Source organism: Tubulanus polymorphus, chromosome 2 (genome assembly GCF_964204645.1).
Source record: "Tubulanus polymorphus chromosome 2, tnTubPoly1.2, whole genome shotgun sequence".
Classification (NCBI taxonomy): Eukaryota; Metazoa; Nemertea; class Palaeonemertea; order Tubulaniformes; family Tubulanidae; genus Tubulanus; species Tubulanus polymorphus.
Window position 1 is genome coordinate 22,947,597 of NC_134026.1, and position 25,933 is coordinate 22,973,529.

General features: G+C 36.0%; 1 protein-coding gene across 3 annotated transcripts in view; it reads left to right on the forward strand.

Annotated features, from left to right (window-relative positions):
- LOC141899891 (A-type potassium channel modulatory protein KCNIP1-like) overlaps positions 1–25,933 on the forward strand; it is a 56,652-nt gene that overhangs the window by 21,668 nt on the left and 9,051 nt on the right. The gene's annotated exons all lie outside the window — the stretch shown is intronic.

A 25,933-nucleotide genomic window follows, 5' to 3' on the forward strand; every position in this document is an offset into this window, starting at 1 on the left:
AAGTTCTGCTATTTTCCAGCACCTGTTTGGATAGAATTTAGCCTTGTTATTCTGTATCACTGATTTCGTATCACTGATTTGTATATGTATATCTGAAAAAGGATACCTCTAAATTGACGAAAATGTATTGTATGATAGTACAATCCCCCTCCTGTCCTTACTGCCACATTCCCCTCAAGTCTAAACATTCACCGTTAATAAAGACCTTGCTTTTCTGGTTAGAAAATTGCAATATTATTAATGAGAGTTTATCATGAATGGGCCATAATCTTGTACTGAGCAAATTTTAAGTCCTTTGCTACTGGTACTTGATTTATTGATGAAACCATTAATCATTCATTTTCATTATTAATTCTTTACAATATGCTGCATATGTACAAAGAACTTATTCACTGTATTATGAAAAGTTGTCAGTAAGGAATTGGTTCTTTTTTAATCTCATATTCACAGATGCCTCGCTTGGAGAGCGAAATTGCCCTTGCACTTGTTTTTTTGGAGACTTTGTTTTAGAGTCCACGACGCAACTGACGAAGAGGCTGCGTGATTGATATTGTGGGATTGATTCGAACAGGTTTCTGGGCAATGATATCTCGAATCAACGCACTATTTGCTAGATGTTAATGATGGAACCGATGAAAATGCGGAATTTCCATCGGTGATGGGTAAATGGGAGTTGAATGAGTCAATGCCAGCGTTCTTTCCTTCACCGCTTGTGCTCGAGCATGCTCAAGGTGTGGACATAGCTAATCTACCTCATTTTCCTCATTTCTCTCTATCATGTCATTGGCATTCTTCTGTGTGTTCACTACTGTCATCACTCGTACATTTACATATTTGCACCTAGTGACTGCCATCTGTCGATCATATATAAATTCACAGTGCTACTGTCCATTCTGGACTGATCAACTTATCTCTTTTACGGGCCGCTACAGTGATTTTGCTTATATCATCCTTAGTTATCCCCGATTCAGTTCATGAGTTTGCCGGGTCTACAGCAGCTATTTGTATCATCGTTCTCGATAATCAATTCAGACTATGCTGTCTATCCTATGCATTCAGCATACGTGGTGATCATTTCTTGAACATCTGAATTTTACTTTTTGCAAAGTAGACCTCATCTAATTCCCATAATGGAATGTTTTGTTAAACGGGTGAATAGATTGTCATTGCGCTTCTAAACTATTCTTGAAAACGAATTCCATTTCATTAGATACACCCTTCGGTGGCGATGTCTCTCTATTGTAGATTAGTTTCACATTCCTCGCTATGCTTTACTAAGTATCGGACTGCTTTGTGATCGATTCCTTGGAACAGAACACTAAAATACATTTTATCAATACTCGTCTTCTGTTCGCGCAAAGTAGATCCATAATGCCGAGGCTATTTTTGTTCGTGAGACTTATTTCTGCGCTCGACAAAAATGCCATGAAGCAATATCTTGTTTTTGTCATCTGCTGTCCTAGAGGGAATACAATCAATGCTTGTATCTCAATGCGTTTGTAATTGGACCTTCTCTCGATTCCATTCGATGATGTTTTAGTTTTTTTTCCACGACGGTAGGAGCAGTGACTTGTTACATGCCTGGCATAAAAAAAATGATTGACAAAGCATGAAACCGAAACTTCTCTATCATTTCATCATCTGAACGAACAGAATCTTTGCTTTGTAAAATGCTTATACCTATTTCCAGACGGCGAGTGAACACGTGTTCGATCTGATATTTCATTGATACCACGGCTAACCCATTCTACTTGAAATAGTGACCTCTTTTCCATGGCATATTGTCAATAATCGTATGTGATGTAATATCAAATTAGATTGATAATTCTTTACATTGAAATGACCTCTGGGAGAAATGGCCGAAAGCGTTGTTAGTTTGTTGCGACAAGTCATACATTTTGCATGTCAAAGATACAGTTAGCGATATGTATCTTGATTGATGATACAGCGAGTGACTTTTATTGATGAAGAGCTACATCGCTGATTGCATGAAAGGAATGAAATAATAATTGCCCTTTACGCATCTCTCTTGGGTTTTCAAAGCATGATTTTACGATATAAAAATGTGTCCTAAGCTATCAAGTGAATCTCGTCTACATGTATTGTCAATTTGGGCTTCGCAGCATTATTAGTTTTACCAGTTACATTTTTGTCAGTTTATCTTATTTTCGACAATTGAATGCTATTAACCTTTTGAAAGTTTTGTGATAAAATGTCCTCTATAGTCTCTCTCGTCTGACTGGGACAATCCATTCAGCAAATCTGAATTGGAAGTGCCTGAGATTTCACTGAAACATTGACATGGATGAAGGCAGCTGGGAAAACATCAGTTGCTATACTGTTCCATATTCTTACAGTAATAGGGGCTTATCCTTGTTTCATAGAATACCCTTATCCTCTTATGATGAATTGTTTTCATGTAAATATGGTATATCATGATTGATATTTCTTGACAATTATCTGTAGACTGATACTTGGAGCCCGACATTCTTAATGTTTCATCTCCAAGCCTATTGCTGCTCTCTTTTCCATTGACTTATCTATAAAAAGAGAGATTGAATTTGAACAGCTTAAATATCAAGTTGTTATCATCGACTAAGACCGATTTTGCCATCCAACATTGTAGATATTTGTCTAACAATGTCCTGAAAAATCTATAGATTATCCATTGAAATTTCTGTTTTGGAATTAGGTACCGTACATTGGCAATTCTTTTGCAAAGGCAGACATACACTGAACAACTGCATCAATGACAGGTTCATATTACTGAGTTTCTTGGTATCATGTGAATCCCGAAACAATATCAATATCTATTTATAAACGCCTGAGACTTCTTATATTAATTATTGATAGACATCTGTCGTCACATGGCAGCCATTTAACAGCATCTGTTTCGACATCTAATCATTCTAATTTTGATTATTGTTGTGGAACAATTGATTGTAATAAAATGAACAGTTTTTACAGTAACGCTATGAGTGAGTAAATTGAATGGATTACCAAATATGTTGACAAATCATCCCTTTAAATGTCTCTGAGTAAGTTAATGTAAGAAAGGCTACGTCATTCTTTTAAGACATAGTGACTACAAGTAAAGCGTTAAACATCATAAGATAGTTAATGGAGCCAATAGAAAGAACTAATATTGGTCTTTTCTATTTGTATCTGCGGATAATAGACAAATGCATTTTCTGAAAATAACCTAATCCTGGTTCATCAGGGATATGTATCGTATTACCTGAAGAAAAGGCTGTGCTGATCATAAGCTTTTTTGCGATCGAAAAATTTAGCATCAGTCATTTCATTTGTGTAATTGTATAACGAAGGGACTGATCATCGCCGTATGCGGTCTATTGAAATCCAAGATGACTGTGAAGAAATTATCAAGCCTTTCATCTTGTGGTAGGCGATAGCTGGTTCGGTTGAACTGTCTTTCTCGTCGTCGATTGTGTTGCTAGCCAGTCATATCGCGGATATTATCAAACTTCATTCTGTCAGCGCATTTAATCAATTTTTCCCGTCAATAAACACCATTTCTGAATCATTGACTTCATGTATTTTGGCTGCATTAAACATCCACGATAAATGGCATTTAAGCCAGATATTGTATTTTGAGAAGTTGATACAGTAATTGGCTATGGATGTTCTGAACAATTTTATCAATAAATAAAGACGATTTAGGACACGAAAATGTTTTAAAAAGGCAAACACATCTTACGATATCATATAGAGAATCAAAGACAAGATTTTTAAGGAAAACGAAAAAATCAGAGGAGTTTCTTATCCTGGAATCATAAGATATTCATGTTTTGAAATTGATTTCACATTTCAACCGTGTCACATGATGCAAATGATACGGTCTCGATCTTTCTTGATTATCGGTGTGTCTTCTCGGGTTGCGGAAGAAAATTGAAAGAAGCAGCTCGGAATACTCGACGTGCACACACACACACCACCAGTTGTATCCCGGATCCGCGTTGATCGATATAATGCTGCGCGCTGAGAAATTTGTCGGTGAAAATAAGCTCTGATTTATGGTATTGATCGATCATAGCGTAAAGAGCAAGATTTTGTAAAATTATCCCTTCTGAAGGATTACTAACTGCATTTGTGATGGGTATAGGGATGTTTTATTTTCGTTGATGGGATTAAGCGCGGTGCCTCGAGCAGTTTATATGTCCAACTAAAAGAGGTTGATCATCGCAACTGGCCCCTGGAATGTACATTTGAACCCTTATCCACCATGAGCCGCGATAACACGGAGATGGTTTGGCCTGGGCCAGACCCAAGTAAAATCTGGCCTATGACTAGTTACATTCTCATGTAAATCACTCTTTCATTACTAAAATGCTATCAAAATGATGCTGTGGCAAGCGAGGTTATTCACTTCCAGAACCAATGAGCATTCTGATGGAATAATTCGAACAGTTTGGCTCGGGCCTTGCCCAACATTTTTGGTTGGCCCATGTTAACCAGGCAACTTAGCACCAGTGTGAACTGTTGGCGGGTCTGAACTAGCATTGGCCAAATTAAGCCGAGGGAGTGATGTCCCAAAACTATCAAGTCTGTTCTAGTCATATCCCTGTTGTCTGGATTTGTGCCCTCAACTATACTACTTGTTTCACCTTGGTCTAAATTTGAAATTCCGGTGTTTTCTTCTTCAAAATACATTTCAAATGGTTTGAAATTTCATTGAATCTGACTCTAGACCTGTTTTGTAACGGTCTGAAATTTGTTTGAAACTGAGAACTTTTTCATTTCCAATTATTGCATGGACACAGTGAAATGGAACTTCGCACATTCCTGCTGCCATGGATCAAAGCTTTCAAGCATATGTTATTCATTAAATTCACCGTTTTTGATTTTAATTAAATTTCAACAACAGCTGTTCGAAAGTTCATAACCATATTATACACCTATGCTTATACTCTCGCATAGTATCATTTCATACATGTCATTGATCTAACTACCATGAGTACGGGTAGTAGTTTCACAGGTACTTATTCGTTTCAAATGACTGCAATGAATAGCAATTTCTTTTAGGAAATGGCTACTGAAATGATTGTTTTTAATGATAATAATGCACGTTTCTCTCTATTTTCAGGTAAGTAAAGCTGGCAAAAATGATGACTATTGTCGAAGTAGAGAACGGGTAATGTAGGATATTGAGTTACCTAAAATATCAAACGAAATACTAGCGAATATTGATAGATATGATAAGATATTGATTGATATCAAATTTATGAACCAAAATGAAAGGCTGCTTTTGGTGGCTGTTTACCATAAATTTTACCATCTCCAATGTCACTTAGGAGTAAAAATGATATTTTGTGACTAGATGAGATTTTCAGAATTGATTAGTTGCCGGGGAAATATGATATACCGGTTTTTAGACAGGTAGTGATTGAATTATGAATGCGTCAAGAGTTGGACATCAGATTTATATGCCAGCGTACGGTAGCGAAGTCTGGAGTTTAGCGGGGATATTAGAAAATCAATGAATCGCTAAGCTTTAGTTCTGGGTTTTATGCGTAGATGGAGTTTCTGTATCAACCAACTTAATTTTCATCCTGATGCCGGGGATGGTGCCATCTTTTGATATGATACTCTCTTTAAATTATTCATCCGTAATTATCTGTACCATCCCTTCGTTAATTAAATGACTGGTTCATCATTATTTCTTGAATTGATTGAAGTTTATTGTCATTAAAGTCAAACATAATTTCTTGAGTTTTATCTACCATACATTTCGTGTTGGCGATAACATTTATAGTTAAAAACTTGAGGATCTGTAGTGGCCATGGGTAATCTGAGAAGTCAATATATATGAGATTTAGAAAACGCAGGCCTGGAAAACCTGAGTGATTTTTTTAGAAAGCCACCACGGTTTCTTCTTGATTAAAATCATATGTCACAAATAACATAAATCTCATACATTTTTTAGGTATGGATTTTGTCTAGAGCAAGTTGATATCTGAGGTTGTAGGTCCAGATTTATCTGCAGAGATTGGGCAATTTCCCTTTTGATTCTTTTTCCACTTCATCTAGATGAGCCCATTGAAAAGAATAAGATGAAATGTTTTATTCATTTGTAACATAAGAAGTGAACATTCATTGCCCTGAGGTTCTAGTGTATTTTCTACCAGAGGAATTAGTACAGTTTGGACACTATTCTGGCGATATACTTGTGCCAAACACACCAGGTATGTTTGTATGCCAGATTACCATGGCAACTTGTGGCGATGGGTAATATTTCTAATTCGTGAGAATACTGTTTCGTCATATTTATCGTAGAAGTCTGAAAAGTGTTTACCACTCTATGCGAAATTATTAACATTTGGTGACACGAATGGCTACTCCTGCGTAATAAGGGAGACATGAAGTGGGTCGTTCATTCTTGCTGAAATTGCATTTTTTATAATGAAAAACAGAAAAACCATCTTCTGAAATGACATTAATGAATATTTGCTTGATTTAGCTTTGCATTGCTGTTGTCAGACTTTTCCCATTAGAATCCTATTTCCTATTGTCAAATTCTGATTTATGGATTTATGGCATCTAGGCTTATCGCTGGAATTTATAGGGCTTTTTCGTAAAAAAAGAAAACTAGATATAAGGTTTCACCACTGATAATTCTATGTGGCTGCCATCTTGGAAACATGCCATTTGCTTGACAAAAATTTGAATAAGTTTGAAAGCAAATGTGCGGCTATGTATAAGCCATTAATTTTCCATGAACGGAGCGATTTCGTGAACTGGTCATGATGGACATCATACATCCTAGCCACCATGTAGTCATCGTAGCAAGAATGAAAGCGAGTGTGAATGAGTTATAAATATGCAATGACTTGTCTGAGTGTGTTCCATTGTCAGAATTGGTGGTCATCTTAAGCAGAGAACACAGTAGACGATTGTTGCTGCCGATCAAGTAGAATGGCAAAAATCCTCAAAAAATTACTGCATGATTTTTCGCTAGTCATCGAGATCGCCAAGCTTGCAGCCAAAATCGACGGTATCAAGCATGTTTGATATCCTTTTGCCGACGAGTCCACAAAATTCACTTCCAATATTATCTAGAGTATCCGCTCCAGCGACAAAATTGCACTGCGGTCAATCTCTTTGCCAATTGAATTGGATCTTTTAATCATTGCGATGATACAAAATGGCAGTGGTCATGAGACGTAGGATAAGGAAATTACATCCCTAGTGGGCAATGATACAGTAAAATGACACTGAGAAGAAAAAAAGATCATATTATTATTAGTTGTAGTCACGTTGACTTTTAACAATTAACGGTGACGAACGGCAATTTCGCTCACATCAGCTACATTTATTGTTTTACACCAAATTAGATTTTGAATATGTGCAAGTAAATGATGATAGCATGGAAACGCCATCTGGAAATCATTCCCAATATCGGCGTAAGTAAAGCGGGCTTATTAAGTGTGGTATTCTGGCAAATTCGGCACCATACAAGTATCGTTCTTTGTAAACCCAGAATCTTGTGTGAACGGTGCTTATGTATGCATCTTCCCTCCCCATTGTTCTAAGGTTTCTTTTGTCTTATGAGTCTTTAGGGCTCAGCGGGTAATGAAATTGATTTCAGATGTCAACCATACGCGCAATCTCGTTTGCCAGGCACTTGGGATTTTTATCTGTTTTCTTTCTGCGTCGGAAATATGAACATTATTATTCCAATTTCCGTTTTGTCGCAGTTTCATCGAGACAATGTCACTGTATATAATTCCACCATTGCCAAGTTTTGTTGATTTTCGTGATAAATTTGAATGAACCGATTGAACTGCTTGTAATTACATACCTCGTGTTGCATTATAATGAAACTAATGGAGCTTCTAATGGAGCTACCAATTATATTTTCATTTATTTGGACTCCACTTTTTGATAGTATTTATTTAGTGGGCTTATCAAACAACAAGCACATTTGTCTATACTTGTCATATTCTCCGCCATGTTGTGGTGACCGAGTGTCAAGTCATACGCCAACATTTGAAAACATGGCAAATTATTCATGTATGATATTGATGTCATTTGGTTAATGCTGAAGTTTCTGCCAGACACGTGATAAATGACTGTTTAATGAAATTTGGACTTTGTCCTCACCAAACTGCAAAATGGATGCATTTATTCTGCTTCCTTCCCGCCTTTGACGTTTCCATTAGTTTATAGCCTGTCTCAAGAATTTTATGGGTCGAAGGATCTGATCGTGGAAAAAGTTGCTGACGCTTCAAGAATATTGGTGATTAGTTACCTATTTTCTCAGAATATGCTTTCCCTAAGAAGAGATGGAGAGAGGGAGAGCACAGAGATCAGTGTAAGATTCTATGGGTTTAGTACTGGTACAACTCAACAAGGAATGCTTCCATCAATTTGCAGTGGTTTGATATTGAAACGTGGTGAAATTGATTTTAGAATAACCAGTTCACTTGTTTACTGACGACTCTATTAACTGGCTAAATTAGACTTATGGTGGTAAAAATGATTAATGAATTCATTTTGTACACTTTCCGGAAAAAACAGTAGTCCGTAATGTAATGTGGCTACGCAATTAGTATTAGAGAGCTACGATTCAGGTGCAGTGATGTTGATATTACTGTTACGGACAGTTAAGTGACGTCCATGCATAAGTTATATCATGTTTCCTCATGACTGTGTTCATGTCCAGTGATTCCGGGCACGTCGGGCTTGCCATAAACTGCGCGGTTTCTGTCTAATACATACAATGATACTGTGGCCTACTACAGAAATCCAATATAGTCACATTCTACATGGCAAATGTCCTTACCATTTAGAATAGCTTAAATCCAGCTTGGGATACAATTATAGATTTTTCGCGATATCATTGACAGAATATTTTCAATTTTGTTTCCTTCAAAATGGAAAATAATTCTTGTTTCTCGATGCGCCTCAAAATTTCCCATCTATCCCATATACAGCAAGGCGATTGATATTTTGATTAGAAGCCTGCATGAAACATTTATTGGTTCAGTTCTTGTGGGGTTTCAGTATGGCTGAAGTATTAATCAAGGAATTGGTCAAAAGGTTATATTCAAAATGTTATTGGTTGATGAAAATATCAAGGTTGCTTTTCAATATCCCGTTCACAATGAGTAAAATAAACATAATAAATCAATGTATATGATGCAAACTTGTCTGCAGCTGCTGTTATGTATGCATTTATTACAAGTTGTATCGAATTATCAGTTTTACCAGCACAGAGGTTCTGTATAATACATATATTTTTCCCGTGTAATACATATATTTTTCCCATAACTGAAAATAGGTCGCTAGCTATATCGATAGATTCATACTCCACTCATATTTCGATATCTATGCATAATTCAAGTGGATCGATGCGTGGCTTTTGCAAATCTCGTATTCCACTTGTTTCGTCCTGTGATGATCCCCATGAAATTTTTCTGTATTGTATACACTGCTGTAACAGGTGTTTTTGATTCAAAATATGCATTTGCAGTGTTAATATACAACGCCTCTAATTTCATCCCAAAACAGTAGTGACTATGAAATCTCCCTTTTCATCAAATAAACAGTGGCAAAGATGATTTATAGTCTAATATTATGGTATGCATATTCATTCAATGAAGTTCAGACTTTGTGTGCTGCTGTCCTCTGTAATAGCTAATAACTGATAGATATGACGAAGTTCAGGCTTCATGTGCAGCTGTCTTCTTTTTAAAAGCTAATAAACGATAGATATGATGAAGTTTAGACTCCATACACTGCCATCTTTGATAGCTAATGAACGATAGAAATTGTGGTTTCATTACTCGAGGGTGCATGATAGATAGGCTGCTATTAGAAAATGCATTTCAGATAAAAATATTGTCGTCATCAAGTGAAGAGCAACCTTGATTTTTTTCTCAATAAAGATAATGTATTGACAAGTATTTGCATATTGATTCATCGAGGATGTATTTACATCAAGATCTTCATAATTGCATTCATAATTTATGATTCATTTGAGTCTGAAAAAGCCATTCAGGTGAATGTCAGAAACAATGATATTTCAGAGACATCAAACGTTTTGTGGTGCGCATCTGACATTGCGCGATCGGTTTCCTTTGCAGTGAATGTAAATCAATGTTTTAGACGGTGTAGAGAACTGGGAGCATGTATGATTGTCATGAACATTGGCTTTTCTTAAGTTCATTAACTTGCATTCATTGAATAAAAAAGATCTATCTTTCAATGTAGTGAGCTATTAATTGATTGCCGATGGTATGATGTAGCTCAGTTGATAATCGCATGTAGAAGAATCATAGCGCCCCTCAAATAGTCAAATAAGTTACTAAAGTCAAATCCCTAATGTATTCAACAAGCCTCACTTGTGGAACTGGGCTCAGGGTTTGATGATAAGCTATCTGGTTTTGTTGCGATTTTTAGTGTCAACTCTGGATATCATTGTGGGCGCTGAAATTACATTGAGTTACAACCTATGCCTCTGCTGTGCAGTCAGACATTACTTCGGCTTCACTGAGTTTATCACCTCATTACATGAGGACCCTATGATAATTTATTCCCAGATGATACAAATTGCATTCAGATCTCTCATGTACTAAGTGCTTGTTATGAATAGCCAGTAGTCATTAGACCAAACAGCTCTCATCTACTTCTTCTAAGAAAACTGCCACAAACACTTGTATTTTTCAACCATCATTATTTTCCTGTCTAGTTATTTCTGTAGGCTACATATGATTTAGCGCTAAAACAGAACAAGAATTTTGACACCTTTCGAGTAAACTATAAGGGAGGGAAAGATATGATTACATCTTGAGTTAGATGATCATTACTTCTGCAGCTCAGAAATATGCTGAATGAATTTATCCATTGAACCTACTTATTTATGCATAAAAATGGTTTCCGTAGAATTTTAATAACATTGATATTCTCCAATTTTCGTAGAAGTTGAATATTCATATGCAATCGGTGCGCGTTTTAGATTTAGCGAATGAATAATTAAGTAATATCAACGTTAGACAAGTACAATTTAGAAGTATAACCCATGTGTTGTTGATAATATAGTAAACGCTCCCTAACTTCAGTGGTGTCCTATGCTCTATTGTCATTAGGTATATTGAATTTCTAGTTGGACTGTCTCCTTGATCACTCATGTCCACATGCGCAGTGTATGTATTTTTAATCATATTCCTAAAAGCTACGGAGCAACCGAAACATTCAGAATGCTCCTAGGTATCAAATTAAGTCAATGATTTGACTAAGTTCACCTCTATTTCAGCCACATTCTGTGAGACTAGGGTGCACTCAAGGTGGTCGTCCTGTGATCTTTTATGTGCCCAACTATGTCAGTTTCGGCCTCTTAGTGTCACCAGTCCTCATTTGTAGATAGACAAAGGTTATTTAAGGAAAATCGCCAGGTTCTGACTTGTAAGCACTGTCATAAGGCACAATCTCTACATTGGGATTATGTTTTGTTCTTGCCACCAAGGGGAGTTGAACATTGGAGTTTATACAATTTTTCTGTATTGAATATTGAATGTATATTGATACTGCATATTTTTTAACCACAATAAATTGTAAAATTCTTGCTCATGAAATGCTCTATGATTATGATGAGTTTCAAGGACATTTGTAACCAAAAAGCATCACCAAATGGAAAATTATAGCTCATGACATGTTCTATGATTGTGGTGAGTTTCATGGTCGTTGGTTTATGTATCAGTTCACCAGGATTATCAAGTGGTACTTCGTGGGCATAGTTTAAATTGTTTTCAAACATCTTGTGAATTGGCTGACCTGGATATGAAATTGTGCCTCTAATTTATATATGAATGATATACAAATGAAAAAGGAAAAATCAGAAAAAAATCAATCTACATCATGATAAGAATGAGCACTTGATCGAAAAGATTGGGCATCTTGTAGCAATCATAATTCATTTGAAATTCATTTGAAATTCATGAAAATCCTTCACCAACGGGTCAATTTGCATTTCGAAACAGTCTTTGAAATTAACCATCGCTCAATCGCCACTGCCATGCAACTGTTGATTTCAAGCATTTTGAGCATTTTGATTACGTTCTTCTTAGTATTTGCGATGTATAAAAAAAGAACTGTGAAATTTGAGATGTCTCCAAAGCGATTATCGATGGATAGGCAAGTTCCCTGGAGAACGGTTTAGATAAGACTCGCGGGACAGATGTCGTCGAAAGATTTGTAGATGATCGCAGATGAGTTTGAAAAGCAATCGTTTAAAGCAAATGACGATGTTTGCGCAATCAAACTTTGTGGATTCAGTGAAATTGAAGCAGGCAATACTGATATACCGTACATGTCACCACATCGTAAACAACTCGTTCACGACCCATCAGCCATCAGGTCTATTTTGTCCATGTGATCGGGCAACATTTCCTGGTCTTTCTCATTTCCATCACGGAGCAACATATTCTCAAATGTATATTCAATAAATTTATCCAGGAAAGATATAAATCAAAATAATTCAGCCCTATTGCCTATATAATAAATGTTGGCATGTTGGCAGTAACTGAGTATGGGCACAAAATCGGATGGGTAGAACTTGATTGGATCGAAATATGTAATAAATGATAATACATTATAACCCATGCGCATTTCGATAAAAGAATAGGAAAACAAGTTGAAGAGCATTTCCACCAATAACTTGAAGAGCATTGAGGAATGGGAAATGAGATTGGAATCAGGGCCTACAGTGAGGGTGACATCATGGTGCGTTCTCGTAATATTGCCATAATTTACCGCTATCTCTTTCTGCGCCCGTAGAGCTGGAAAAGGAAAACACGCAAAGCACATAATGCATTATCAGCCAGCAGGACTGCAACCGATGACAACTTTCCTCTGGTTTATTTAAATGACTGTTTAAGTGTTTGTCGTTGCACTTGCTGTAACGCCAATAGTTCGGTCAAGCAGTCGCAAACATTTTTGACTGGTTGGCTGTGTGTTTTATCTCCGTTATACCATACTACACTACGAGTCTATTGTTCTTTGTGACAACATGTGTTCTGATCTATTGAACTTGCGATTGGATTTCGATGTTTAATTCCCTGTAGGAGTTGTTGTTTCGCAGATTGCAGATTGCGGGTCCAATTAATGAAACCTGGCGCATACCAACCTATAGCCTTGAGCTCGGTGTCTATTACACATTTGCACCTCGTAATAGATGTCATTCATCAAATAAAACATCTACAGAAGACATCATTGGTAAAGATAGCGGAGAAAACAATCACGATTTGTTAGCACAGCTGTATGGACATATATGACGCGGAAAATCTTATCCGAATTGGTTTTTTTTTCATTTTCAATGACAACATTTACATGTTCATGCGTGTGGATGGAGTGTATAATTAGCTGTGACATGTGTACTGGCTCAGCTGAAGTAAAAGAAGAGAGTTAGTTGCAGACTACTAGTGTTATCACAGCAAGCAAGCCAGCGCCATATATACGTCAAACTAGCTATGGTGGCTTATGTGTCAAAAGCATCTTTGTAGTTGCCATCTCAGCGTTTATGTTTATCTTTTCTGTTGCGTTGCCGAAATTAGTTTTACGCACCGAGTCGGAATTTTTCTGTTAAAATGTTATGCGTTAATTTATTCAACAAGGAGGCTGGTGGGCCCGGACTAGACAAACTTTCCATCAATTCTGGTAAGTCATATCTTTAATAGATTTTCGAACGATCATTTGAAAAATTAGCTCGGTCAATATTGGGCAAAGGACTTGGTTATTTGTTACTAGTATAGAAAATTGATCTCTACTTTAATGGTTAGTTTTTCTCAGGTCTTTGAATTTTGAATAATCCAAGAATTGAAAAATTTCTAAATTCTGTAACTCCTAAATGTGGTATACGTTTTATCATATTTGAGACACGAGGAGCATCATTTATTTTCTTACACTAGCTGTGTCTGAAAATTGATATCTGCAATCTCTGGGGTTCATTCTGAGGATTTGCAGTATTATATTCTTTCTATGCTGGTGAAAGCTCTAGTATTATTTGACAACAAGAGATCGCAATGTTTTTTCTCTACTTGAGTATCAATGCTGCGCTGGGCGATTAATGGTCTGTAAGAAATTATGATATATCTTGACTCGGGAAGATTTAACATCCACGGTTCGAGCGGGAAATGTAGTTAGAGAAAGATCTCTGCATCTTCGACAAGACTCGCTGGGAGCTTGGAGTAATCCACGATAAGGGTGATGTTGATAGTGTAAAGTCAATGCGCCTCTTTCATCTTTTGTCTTTATCCTGAAATGCCACTGAACGCTTAATCAACTGAGGAATGCACAGAAAATGCCAATATAGTCTAGTAATCTATGAAACCACCATTTTGCGAGTAGATTTCATCTGCTGACTTTGAAGTGTGTGTTGTAAGTTCTGTTCGCTAAACGTCATCAAAGTGATGCAGAAAACCACTGCAATATCCGATCTTAATGCGCTGTAAGGCTATTTATAACATAAATAGCTTGGTCTATTTTTTTGCGCACAATCATCCGTTAAGAATTGATTTCATTGTGGTCGTTGTTATCTTCTGTCGCCTCGCTTGTATAGGATTCCGAGTTCATTTTTCAACGTAACGGATGCCATCGATCTTTTATTATGATCTTGATGGCAGCTGGTGTCGTAAAATGTATAAAATTTGGGTGTTGGCTATTTTTCCAGAAAGGCTCTTATGATTTTATCGAAATTCTGTGTATGCTACCAGTGATTGATTTGCTGTTATTTTGTTGAGGTTCGAATCAAAAATCCCCTGAATTATATCATGTCACAACTAGATATGTTGATCTTTTTAGGTCGATGGTATATCTCCTTATTAACGAACCTCTTTCATGATTCAATAAATCAGTTCTATGTGATTTAAAGCTATTTTCCAATGCACTAAAGGTCACAATATTACAGTAATTTGGCAAAATGTGCTAAGCTTTTTTACCCCCTATATCGAGCCTCAGGTGTAAAGTTTGTTCGTTATTTCTTCATTATAAAGTTTTTAAAAACAAATCTCTATCTAAAAGAATTTCCATAAATCATATTGTCGAGATCTGATAACTTCCAACAACGGCTGAACCACATGTCACTTGGAATGTGATTTCAGATTGAAATGAAGGTCTGTAGTCTTTGCCATGTAATTTTTAGCTCTTCGGTTGAATATGTTAACCATATCCGGTTAGAACTGAAGCTTGTCTTGGTAATAACGCTGGGATATGCCCGCCAAGTTACTCAACTCATTGATATCACCCTTAATTAAAGATTTTTCTCGTTCGTGTCTTCTGTACCTCAGTCTCATCGTTGCCGGCTCTTTTTCTAGTTTCATTTGCATTTGCGTTCATCCCATTCATTTCAGAGTATGCTTTTTTCCATCATCGCCAAGACTTCACGTTCAATTAAGCTTAATCTCATCTCAATTATAGACGAAAAGTTTCTTTTTCGCAAAACACGCATATAACAATTGAATTTTCATGGTGAACTTCAACCCTGGCGTCATTGAATTGCATTCATGTGGTGATCATGTTAATGATTTTTCCACGCACGCTGAAGATGCATTTTGAATTTTCTCATGAATGTTGCTCTTGCGTGTTCTATTTATTGCTTATCAAATTGTCTTGGGTAATTGCTTCGTTAAGTGGATTTATATAAAATTTGGAGAATCTGTCTCTCCTTGAGATATACGAACTGGAGATATGAAATACTCCTCTTCACTTGACATTTTAATGTTGAATCGGAGATTCCTCTTTTTTATGTGTATACAATTTCGTCATTTGAGCTACATTCGCAAAATCATTGAAGTCATCGCGACTTTTATGAAACTGGTGTGTCGTTAATGGCAACTGTACCAGAATATTTGAATAAAGTATCAGCCAGGGCCAAGGTTTCCGACATCTAGCATATGTTACCATAGGAACTACCAAATAAATGTATCTTATATGTTGATCCGTGGAGGTAAGTATAATGAACTATCTTTATAACCCCACACTGAATCAGTCGGATTCGCATTCTGATGAAGTTTTTCGTATTAATGTGGTACATTTACTTGCTATCAGGCGAAGAAATAGCTAAATGTCTTATATTGCTCTGGAGAGTATCTGGCTGATGGTCTCACATATTGGCTTTTCGTTTCTCGGATAAAATGGTTTTTTGGTCAGCTTTATATCTAGTTGGTCCATAACTCCTTCATGTAATTGATTTTGGAATGAATTATGTAAATTTACTGTTAGTTCTGAAGAAGGGTGTTGATGATTTTTATCTTACAGTCTGTTGGTTACTTGCTACCAGTATGAGAGGGGACATTTTTTAGTAATAGGCAAAGAAACTGTAGCATTAAGGTCTCTGGCGTTGAAATGAAACTGAAGCCGTGATCACACGAGCATTTTTGGCACGGAACAACTGTTCACACGGGTGCCAAATGGGCCCGACCAAAAACGACTGACCAGGCCCGAGCCAAATTTTATCACGAGACAGTTTACGCGTGAGCACACTCTAATTAGACGCGGGCCAAATATGGCTTGAGCCTGATCCGTGCCAATTTGGCCCAGCCCAAATCCTCTCTGTGTGATCGCGGCTTATGTCATGAATATCGCGTTTTCATCTCTATGCATAAGTGATAATCCTGTCTTCCACAGGCTATTATTCAGCCTTAACAAGATTTCAAACAACAGGAAAACATTGTTCTTGGATGTCCAGCCATATTTTTCATTCATTTCCTACCTTGTAAAATCTTTCTTGGTTCGGGTTAAATTATCATAGACGGCAATGATAAGGGTCAGCCATACCTCACAGGACACTAATATTTGAGAGTTACCCTGGAGGAATTGCATTTCCATTGAATCTCAGTTGTGGAATCTAATTCGCACTTGAAAGTTTCACACATTTCATTTGTAGTCCATATCCTGGCATACTGCATTCTTATGCCATGGACTGTAAAACTAAGAGTCCATGATTACATGGAACTATCATAAAACCCACTTACCATTCTGACAACAGCCGCTTGGGACAGATAGGATAAATGAGTTCAGTATCTTAGATATTGAAAGGGTTTATGTATTTTGTGTTATATGGATATTTTGGTGACAATTTATTATTGGTGCGGTAATGATTAATTATTATGATTACTCAAAGAAATACCAGATGAATATTTTCATAAACTGCTAGTTCAAAATCAGTGATTTGTTTCAGTAAACTTATGTGCCGCTCACATACTTGCACTACTCTGCCATCTTGCAGTAAATGCTGAAACCAAAATGCAAGCTTTTCCCGTTGCTTTGGTAACGGTTGGGTTTGTAACGTAGTGACACTCTCGGTAAAATCATCAACTAAAAGAAAGTGAGAAATGTATAATTTGCTCAATTGAGAAAGGCCACAATTAAAGTGTAGAATGCAAAGAATGAAAAGTTTGCAACATTCTGCATTATCAGGTGGCTGATGATGGCCATTAGAAAATTGCCGAAATGTATCAACAGACTTTTAAATTGGCTTCGATTATACTTTTCATGGATAAGTGTATTTCAATAACTGTAAAATGAATTATATTGAATTTTATTTCACCAAGCTTTGAAGATATTAAAGATATGTAAATGGTGCTTTCAAATGTGGCTTTTTTATACGTATTCATTTATTTCCGAGATATCTTACGAAGGACTGTATGTGACTGATAAACGATTTCAACATTACAGGGGTTGGCGTACTCTACGTCGACCCCTCATTATTTATGATTACGAACCTAAAGTGATGTTTCGAAGCTGAGGACCTAATCACAAATGACAGCGTCATTTCGCTTGATTATCAGACGCAGCAAGCATCCGACAATCAAATTTGCCATTGCTTTTATTTCGATGTTTCAATCGTCGAGTATCAATATAATTTTAATCGATATAGCCACACATTACGGCCTACCACTTATGATAAAGATTATACGGCGTGCCATCATCCAGCAGCCTTGCTTCATCGATATTTTTTCGTCAGCATTTTTGTGCTCGTACGCTATTCGTATGCTATTTTAAAGAGAAAGCTGCCTTTATATAAATATTTTATCATTATATTATATGATATTATGATATGTCTTATTAAGCATATGATTTTGCTTGGCTCAATGTGTGGAAATAAGCATAGATGTCTTAAATGCAAAATATACTGGAAATTTAAATAGAAATACATAATCATATTCAAAGACCTTAGTTGAAGAATACCAATTTGAAGTGTAACGGTTGGTTTTATCACTTTGCTGTGCATTCATCTTCATAGATGACACTTTACATGTTAAAGTCCATGATATTTTCCGTGATTAGAAAAGCTGCAATCATAAAATCCAATCGGCAACATTCAATTTGCATTATGAACCCGTCGAAAAATGGTGGTGGTTTTCATTTGCCGTGATCGTCGCATTTTGCTGCTAAAAGCTGCTTATTCTTAATTTCTAACAAAATATTGTGTTTTTTTCTCTTGCTCCTGTCTGAACATCTTCTAGGCAATGGTAAGTCAACCAGTTCAAATATGCATTTAAAAAACAGCTTTCCATTATCGCTTCTCCCAGTTAATGGAACAGTTTGTTGCAAACCCTTATGAATGTCTTGCTCGTAATCCCCTTCGTACTTTATCCTTTCCATTTATCGAACACATAATTGAAAAGTTCACTAAAAAGTTGTACTAAAAGGCAGGATAGTTTTTTTAACTTGAACCTGTTGGACATTCATGGGGAAGTTTGCATTAACTTTTCTCTAATTAAGTAGTTATAATTATCATTTTTGTTTCGTCGTTGCTAGTAATTTTCAGTATGCTGCTGCTGCTGCTGCTGCTGATTCTGTCCATTTTTAATCTTTTTTCAACATGCACGTTTTTTTTCAACATGCATTTTCGCTGAGCATGATAAATAGTGCATAGTATGTAAATGTGACTCTGTGACTTCTTGCTCCGTTAGTTCCAGTAAATTTCTTAAGTGACTAGCACAAGATTTTGTTATCATGTCTAGAACCACGGGTGCGAAATGGAGAGGATTGCCTTAATTTTAGGCAAACAGTGAATGATAATTTTTACGGTTGTTATATTAGTATTCATCAATTCCAGCACAGTACATTTTACCTTGCTGTTTGTTTGTTTTTTTTTTAAATTTTAGATTCTAGATTCTGTCCATTGCAAATAGTGAAGTACTGTTAGCATGTTTGCGCACATAACTCTGACCTTGTATTGAACGTTTCAGTATATATTCTGACAACCCCTCTGTCACACTCAAGTTCATTTTTCTCTTGATAAAATAAAACTTAACCAAAGTATGCAGCGTAAATTTTCTTGGAACATGATTGTCTAAGTGTTGAATTGATTATTTTAGTAGTTAGTCTTTTATGACTGTCATTTGCAGCAGGGAAGTATATATTTATATATCTATTGTTAGCGAGATCGTTATCGTAGTTAAATGCTTATCTCGCATGATTAGCTGAAAGCGTAGAATCTGGGCCAGGAGAAGACAATTTCTTTGAACTACGCAAGGAGGTCTATCAACTCCTTGAACTACATAAAATCGCTTAGAGGAGCTGTACTGAAAATAAAGCAAAAGAGGAAGATGCTTTGATTGTTATTGTTGAAGTAGAAATAATCGTGGTTGGACCAACAGCCGATGGCAATTCTGACAATCCCGTTATCTAGTAATATGAGATGAGTATGGAGAACATATTGCGCGTTCATTCTTGCTCCTTTGATTAATATTTGAAAGGATTTATTATAAGGAGTGCGTTATTAAGTTATTAACATTCTTGTTTCAAAAGTACTTTCTCATTTAGGGTCATTCAGTTTTCAATGTCAATCTCTTCACAATGACATTCTACCCATCCCAGTGTGTGCATGCTATCATGTTGATGCTCCACGTTGCCATAGCATTCATTATCCATAATACTGAATATAAATATATATCACCTTTGAAATCGAACTGATTAAAAATCGACAAAAAACAGATAAATTTATATCTACCTAATGCATCTTGAAAACCTGACGTGATTTGGTAAATTCGATTGCTACTTGCTGAAATGCTACATTGAGAAGTGTTATGGTGAATCAGTGGTGAATGAATGTATATGTGTCTCTGAAGCTGCTGACACACCGACGTGCCAGTATGTTTTGGCTACCTGTCACGATCACATAATATTTATACCTAATCCTCGCTGTCAATGCCAGTCATGGCATTATCTAGTGGAAAACCAATCAGACAATACCCTGATTAGATTAACCATGGCACAACACGTCGAGGAGGAGTTGCAGGGATGAGTATTAGTCTTAGTTTTGATCAGAGACACAGCATGAAATGGTCGGAAATGGTTAATACATTTTCTGGCAGAGAAAAAATACCTTCACCATAAGATAAGATTGACACTCTTCATGCAATTATACAGCGCAATGAGCAAACACATGATGGATCATTCCCATAAACATTCTTGAAGTCAGTGGAGAAATGGACATACTGTACACTGGTACCCTGGGAGTTCTTGGGTCATTTTCCATTAGAGGATTTTCTTCAATAATGCAATATTTATGTTCAATATTTCATCATGTTTGCACATCTTTTTTTCATCTGCCATACCATCATTCCGAAAATGCATTCAAAGGATTCTAGAAATGCATTGCATCGGCACCATCATTTGCATTGGCAGTAACATTTACTATTCTCATTCATTTCCATTTGTCGAATTTAGAGCACTGTCAACATTCCTCTCCCTAGATGATCACATAGAGTATCATCATAAATATTCTCTGTGATAAACAATTTTACAAGGGACTTAACTATGATGGACCTGGACAATGATATTTCTGACAATTGCCGATCTTATTTCATTTCTGATTTCTGAGCCAACCAGAAGAGACTCTGTCACTATTTTTACCTTTTTATTCTGACTACAGAAAGCTACTTCAGTGCGCATTTTGTAATAAGCTATAAGTTATCGATTGTGTAGGCTGCAGTGCTGAACCGTAATCATGAAATGAAGCAGCACAACACTGCCACACTTGGCAAGCGTTCCTGGTTACTTGGGAATTTTGCTCTGAGTCGACTTTGCTGATGCGATTAACAATCACCTGTGCAGAACTTTTCAAGAGCACCATCCTCAACTCTGTGATTGGCTGCAGTTTTTGGCTTAAGTGACTACCTATATGATAAGACAGCATATTTGCCTCAATCGCCGGATAGATCTGGAATCAGGACAATATTTGTGATTGCTTTTTTGTTGCTATAGTTTCAAAGTTTTTAATGATGCAATAGTGAATAGTTCGCTACCAAAGGATGGATCAATGTTGAATGAAATGGGATGGAAGAATTCAACCCCAGGATAATTGACAAAATACGATGGGAGGAGTGACAGATAAACTTTTTGATCCTGGTAAATTATATCAATGTTAAGTGTGTTCATATCTGAGGGCATAAATCAGAAATTCATACCACTTTACACTTCTAATGATGAACTTGAACTTAAACTTTCATTTAGTCTATCGAGTAAAGTGAAACCAGAAGATAAGTTCAATGTTTGAGGCCTAATCAATAATACATTCTATTCAACGTCTAAGAATATTGAAATATGTAGAATAACAGTCTTATATGTGCACTTCAGGATATGATGCCATGCTATGTATCTGATTTATAAAATGGAGAAAGTGTGTAAATTAGGCCATGTTATTGAGAATCTAATATTTTTGTTTTATCCAGCTAACCGTTTAGCTTTTCACATTTACGATCAATGGGGGTTATATTTATAACTATGGAGATTGATTCGAGTTATTCAAGGGTTTATTAGATAGTGTCATCCACAAAGTCTTCAATTACTGGGATCAAAAACTATAGTTCACCTCCATTAAATATGAATTCTGTTTAAAATGCCGATGATACACCGTTCAATACTACAGGGGTTTCAGTGTGTTTCTAGTGAAAAATGCAAATCCCTGAAGATTATTTTGCTTACAGTTTTCTCATTTTATTCATTAAAAAAAAACCAGAATTGTATCTGGCCTTTGAGCGGTTTGTAGCTTTTCAATGCAAACACGTGCCGGAGCTGCACAAAGCAACGACTTTAGGCTTTAGATTAATGATGAATTCTTGTTGCAATCACACGGAACTTCATCGCGTTCAGGTTTTTATCAGGTGTTTTTATCCGACCATGACGATTAAAGGAATAGGCATTGAATAGACCCAAACAACCTGTAAAAAAGTTCTTTTCACGTTTTCATCTCCATAACAGCTTTAGAAAATATGATTAGGGTATCATTAATCATACCTTTCATCAGTATTCAGCTGAAAACCAATAGTCGACTAGAAACTACTTGAAAGTTTATTAACGCCTTGAAGAAAAATAACACCTATATATTGCCTAATATAGTCGACAATGAATTATATATAAATGATATATTAGAGACCAATTCAGTTACTTTGAATTTGAGTTGAATTGACCTGAACCAATATATATAGCCCAGTTATATGGACGATGTAGTGCACATTCTCTCAAAATAATTATCAACAAGAAAACTAACTCCAAAGTTTTTGACATCGGAAGGCTTAATATTGTCGACAATGAATAACATGATATAGATTTTGATAATTGAATTGAATGGCAACTAGTCCTAGCCCCAATATTGATAAGTAGTTCACCAAAAATTTAACAAAAGTTATGAAATATATTTAGTTACAAAATAGATGCCAAAATTCACAATTATGTAAAATTCTTATTTTGAAATGCCAATATTGATGTCTTAGATGGACTGACACAGAACCCCTTAAATTACGCATACTAAGTATCAATACATATAAACATTATTGTAACAGTTTTTACGGTGTCAATTTGACAAAAGACACGAAATTATCAAACACCTTTGATGTGTTTCATTAGGAGATTCAAATGATTATATGATATAAGCAGCAATTTTCTTCCCTTCATTCAGATCTGAAATCGAAATAATTGATGTATTGATAGGTCTTCACATGTACAGATTTCATATGATAATATATTGCTACATGTATAACTTTATTTTTAGCACATCTTTTTACATCGTTTGCGTTCATGTGAAAATTGTAATCATCTTCAAAGGAAGAACAGTTCATAATTGGTCATGTTAAGGTAAACCAGAAGAGCATCTCCTATTAACTGTGTACTGATGCATATCATATACAGCATGTAACTGTATAACTGATCTAATTTCATTATTACAAGACTCATCGTCATATATCCGCATCCCACACACTCTATATACCTGCACCTTTCTTTGCAGTAAGTCTGTGTTGGCCTTATTCCTTTTGCCAGAAAACATGATCATCAAGATATTTCTCATTTTCATTTCATTCAGTCTATTGAAGTGCTTTCGTAGGGTTTTTCGAGCCCTCTTGAAATTTCATCTCAACACTCAAAGAGATATTGAATGTGCTCTTAACGTGGAGGTTGCAAATATTACTAACCAATATTTTTCTACCATGACCTTGAAATGATAGGTCGTTTTTGATAGGTCATCTCTGTAAAAGGTGCTCAATTACAAGAATGTCCCTGTGCCTATTATACGGCTATTACTGAGGGGTCTTAACACGATTACCCTTCTGCGCTCATCATTCTTCATTTTGCCAACGTGAAGTGATGAGTGGACATTACTTTGGTCATTCACGATTATGGTCACACTCATGTAATAGTATGGTCTTCATTTCACTCTTCTTCGTCACTCATAAAAAAAGAAACTTCAGTTTACGATATCATGTACTGTTAGAAATACAGCTGCAGATCAACATTTGCTTAATTCAGTGATTACTTCACATCTCCTTGTTTCACACCCGAAGGAACCAGGAAAAACTTCCTGTGTATACTTAAGTAATTACTCTCTTGAGCCAAAGTATATCCACTAAAGCCTAGTTATTATCTTAGTGGCGATAGTATACAATGTTAGGGTGGATAAATAATTTGATTATTACTCTTCGCGGTTATTACCTCCCTTTGTCAGTTGTTAGAATTACTACTTCGTTGTGAGAGCTACTACCATTTGAATATAAGGGAGTGTTTCACACATTTTAAGATGCAAATGCACAGTGTTGTCATTGTCAGAGAGTATTTTTTCTAATGCTGTTTATTTGCTGACAAACACCATTAGACTCTTACTAAGCTGAAGTATTTTCTCATTGGAGTTTCAGACATTTCGATTCAACCAGTCTAATGGATGTAGAAAAGCCTAGATGCAATTGGTGAGGTTGAATAGTGATAAATTTCATAAGACTGTTGTATGAGGACATATTGGCTTACAAAACATGAAAAAGGATACATCAATCAGATGTGTCAAATGTTACGATAATGGGGACAGGTCAACTTAAACAATTTCATTTTGTAAACAGAGCAGTATAGATAGTATCATTGATAATAGAAATACTGGAATTTTTAAGACTAGTGCAAATTATACAATGAAATATCAGCTGCATATAAATCAAAATTCAACTGAGTGATTCAAATTTGAAGTTAGTTGGGATCAGCTGTTAATATAATTATTTGCTGTATTATTACCACCGATATTGGAAGTATCTCCATACCAATGTAGAACTCATGTCATTTAGAAACTCAATGAATTTGTTCAGAAATACCTCAATCTAATTTCTAAGTCTGCTTTCCATGTCAAAACTTTTATCTAACGTTTGATATGAAGTATATACTGTATGTAATATCAAGTGTCGTCTCTTTGTTAGACTTACTACTATTGATATATTGATGTAAGATTCATCAAGAACCTCTTCTCGGTGCTATCAAATGCATATGCTTTGCACTTGACGACCAACCATCAAAAAGTTGACAACCAGTTACTTATTAGTTCTGACAGGTCGACATATAGGCAATAAAGGATCCTATTTTGCCTGGATGGTTTGACAGCTTCTATAGTTAAGCGTTCAACATTTCCATATGACAAACTGCTACCAACTTAGCGATTCGTCAATTCTTGAGATTTACTGAGCTCCATTAATCCGTTCTTCAAAATCTCTTGAATTTTTTTCATTTGCATATGCGTTTGGCGTAAGATATTTGCGGTGTTTTCTTTTGCGCGATAGTGTATTTCAGTTTGTGTTCTTCACCAGAACACGGCTTGGTATTCGTGTAAGTGTTACAGTTGTGAATTGCTGTAGTACCAAAGTGCTAAATCAGCTCATCTTGAACAGCGGTTTCAGCTAAAAGTTTCACATATACCCCATTGTTTCGCCTATGTAACTCCCAGTGATATTATCTTAACATTTTTATCATGTTCTTAAATATTTCCTTAGCGTTATTTCTAAACAAGATGGCTGACTAGCTGTTGTGTAGTGTGTCATGTTGGTTTTATTTTGGATGGAGCATAGCCTCCTCAAAGCAGAGTTTTTTGGGTGTTATGTTGTTATGTATATGCATATGCATTTTAAAGCAACAGCGCTTTGGTTTATTTCATTAAATTTTCATTTCCATATCATTTGGAGCATCACTGGTTCTTCCTTGCGCTTCACTGACAGTTGCATATGAAATTCTGTATGACTTCTATAGCCAATCCATTTTGCCACCCAAGCTGATAGTGATACATGAAAGTTATTCCTTATTTATGAGCACTGAGGATGCTGTCACAGTGCTCGCTAATGCATTTCAGTTTTACTTGAAACGGACTGTTGTTGCGTGAGACACCATATTTGCGAAGTCTTTGCAGATCCCTTGAATTACCCATTATTCAAACATTAACACTAAGAACAATCAGGACTCCAGAGAGAACGACTTATTGGGTCTTTATTTAGATTTAGATGTATAATGTGGGTATTTATCATTCTTCAATGTAGTGAAATTTCAGGAAAATGTAAATCAGTTGTGAATTATACAAAAAGCAATAACTTTTTGAAAATATATATCCATTCATAAGTATCAGTCATATTGGCTTAATATGCTTTGAGTATATTTAGAAACCTATGCCTTG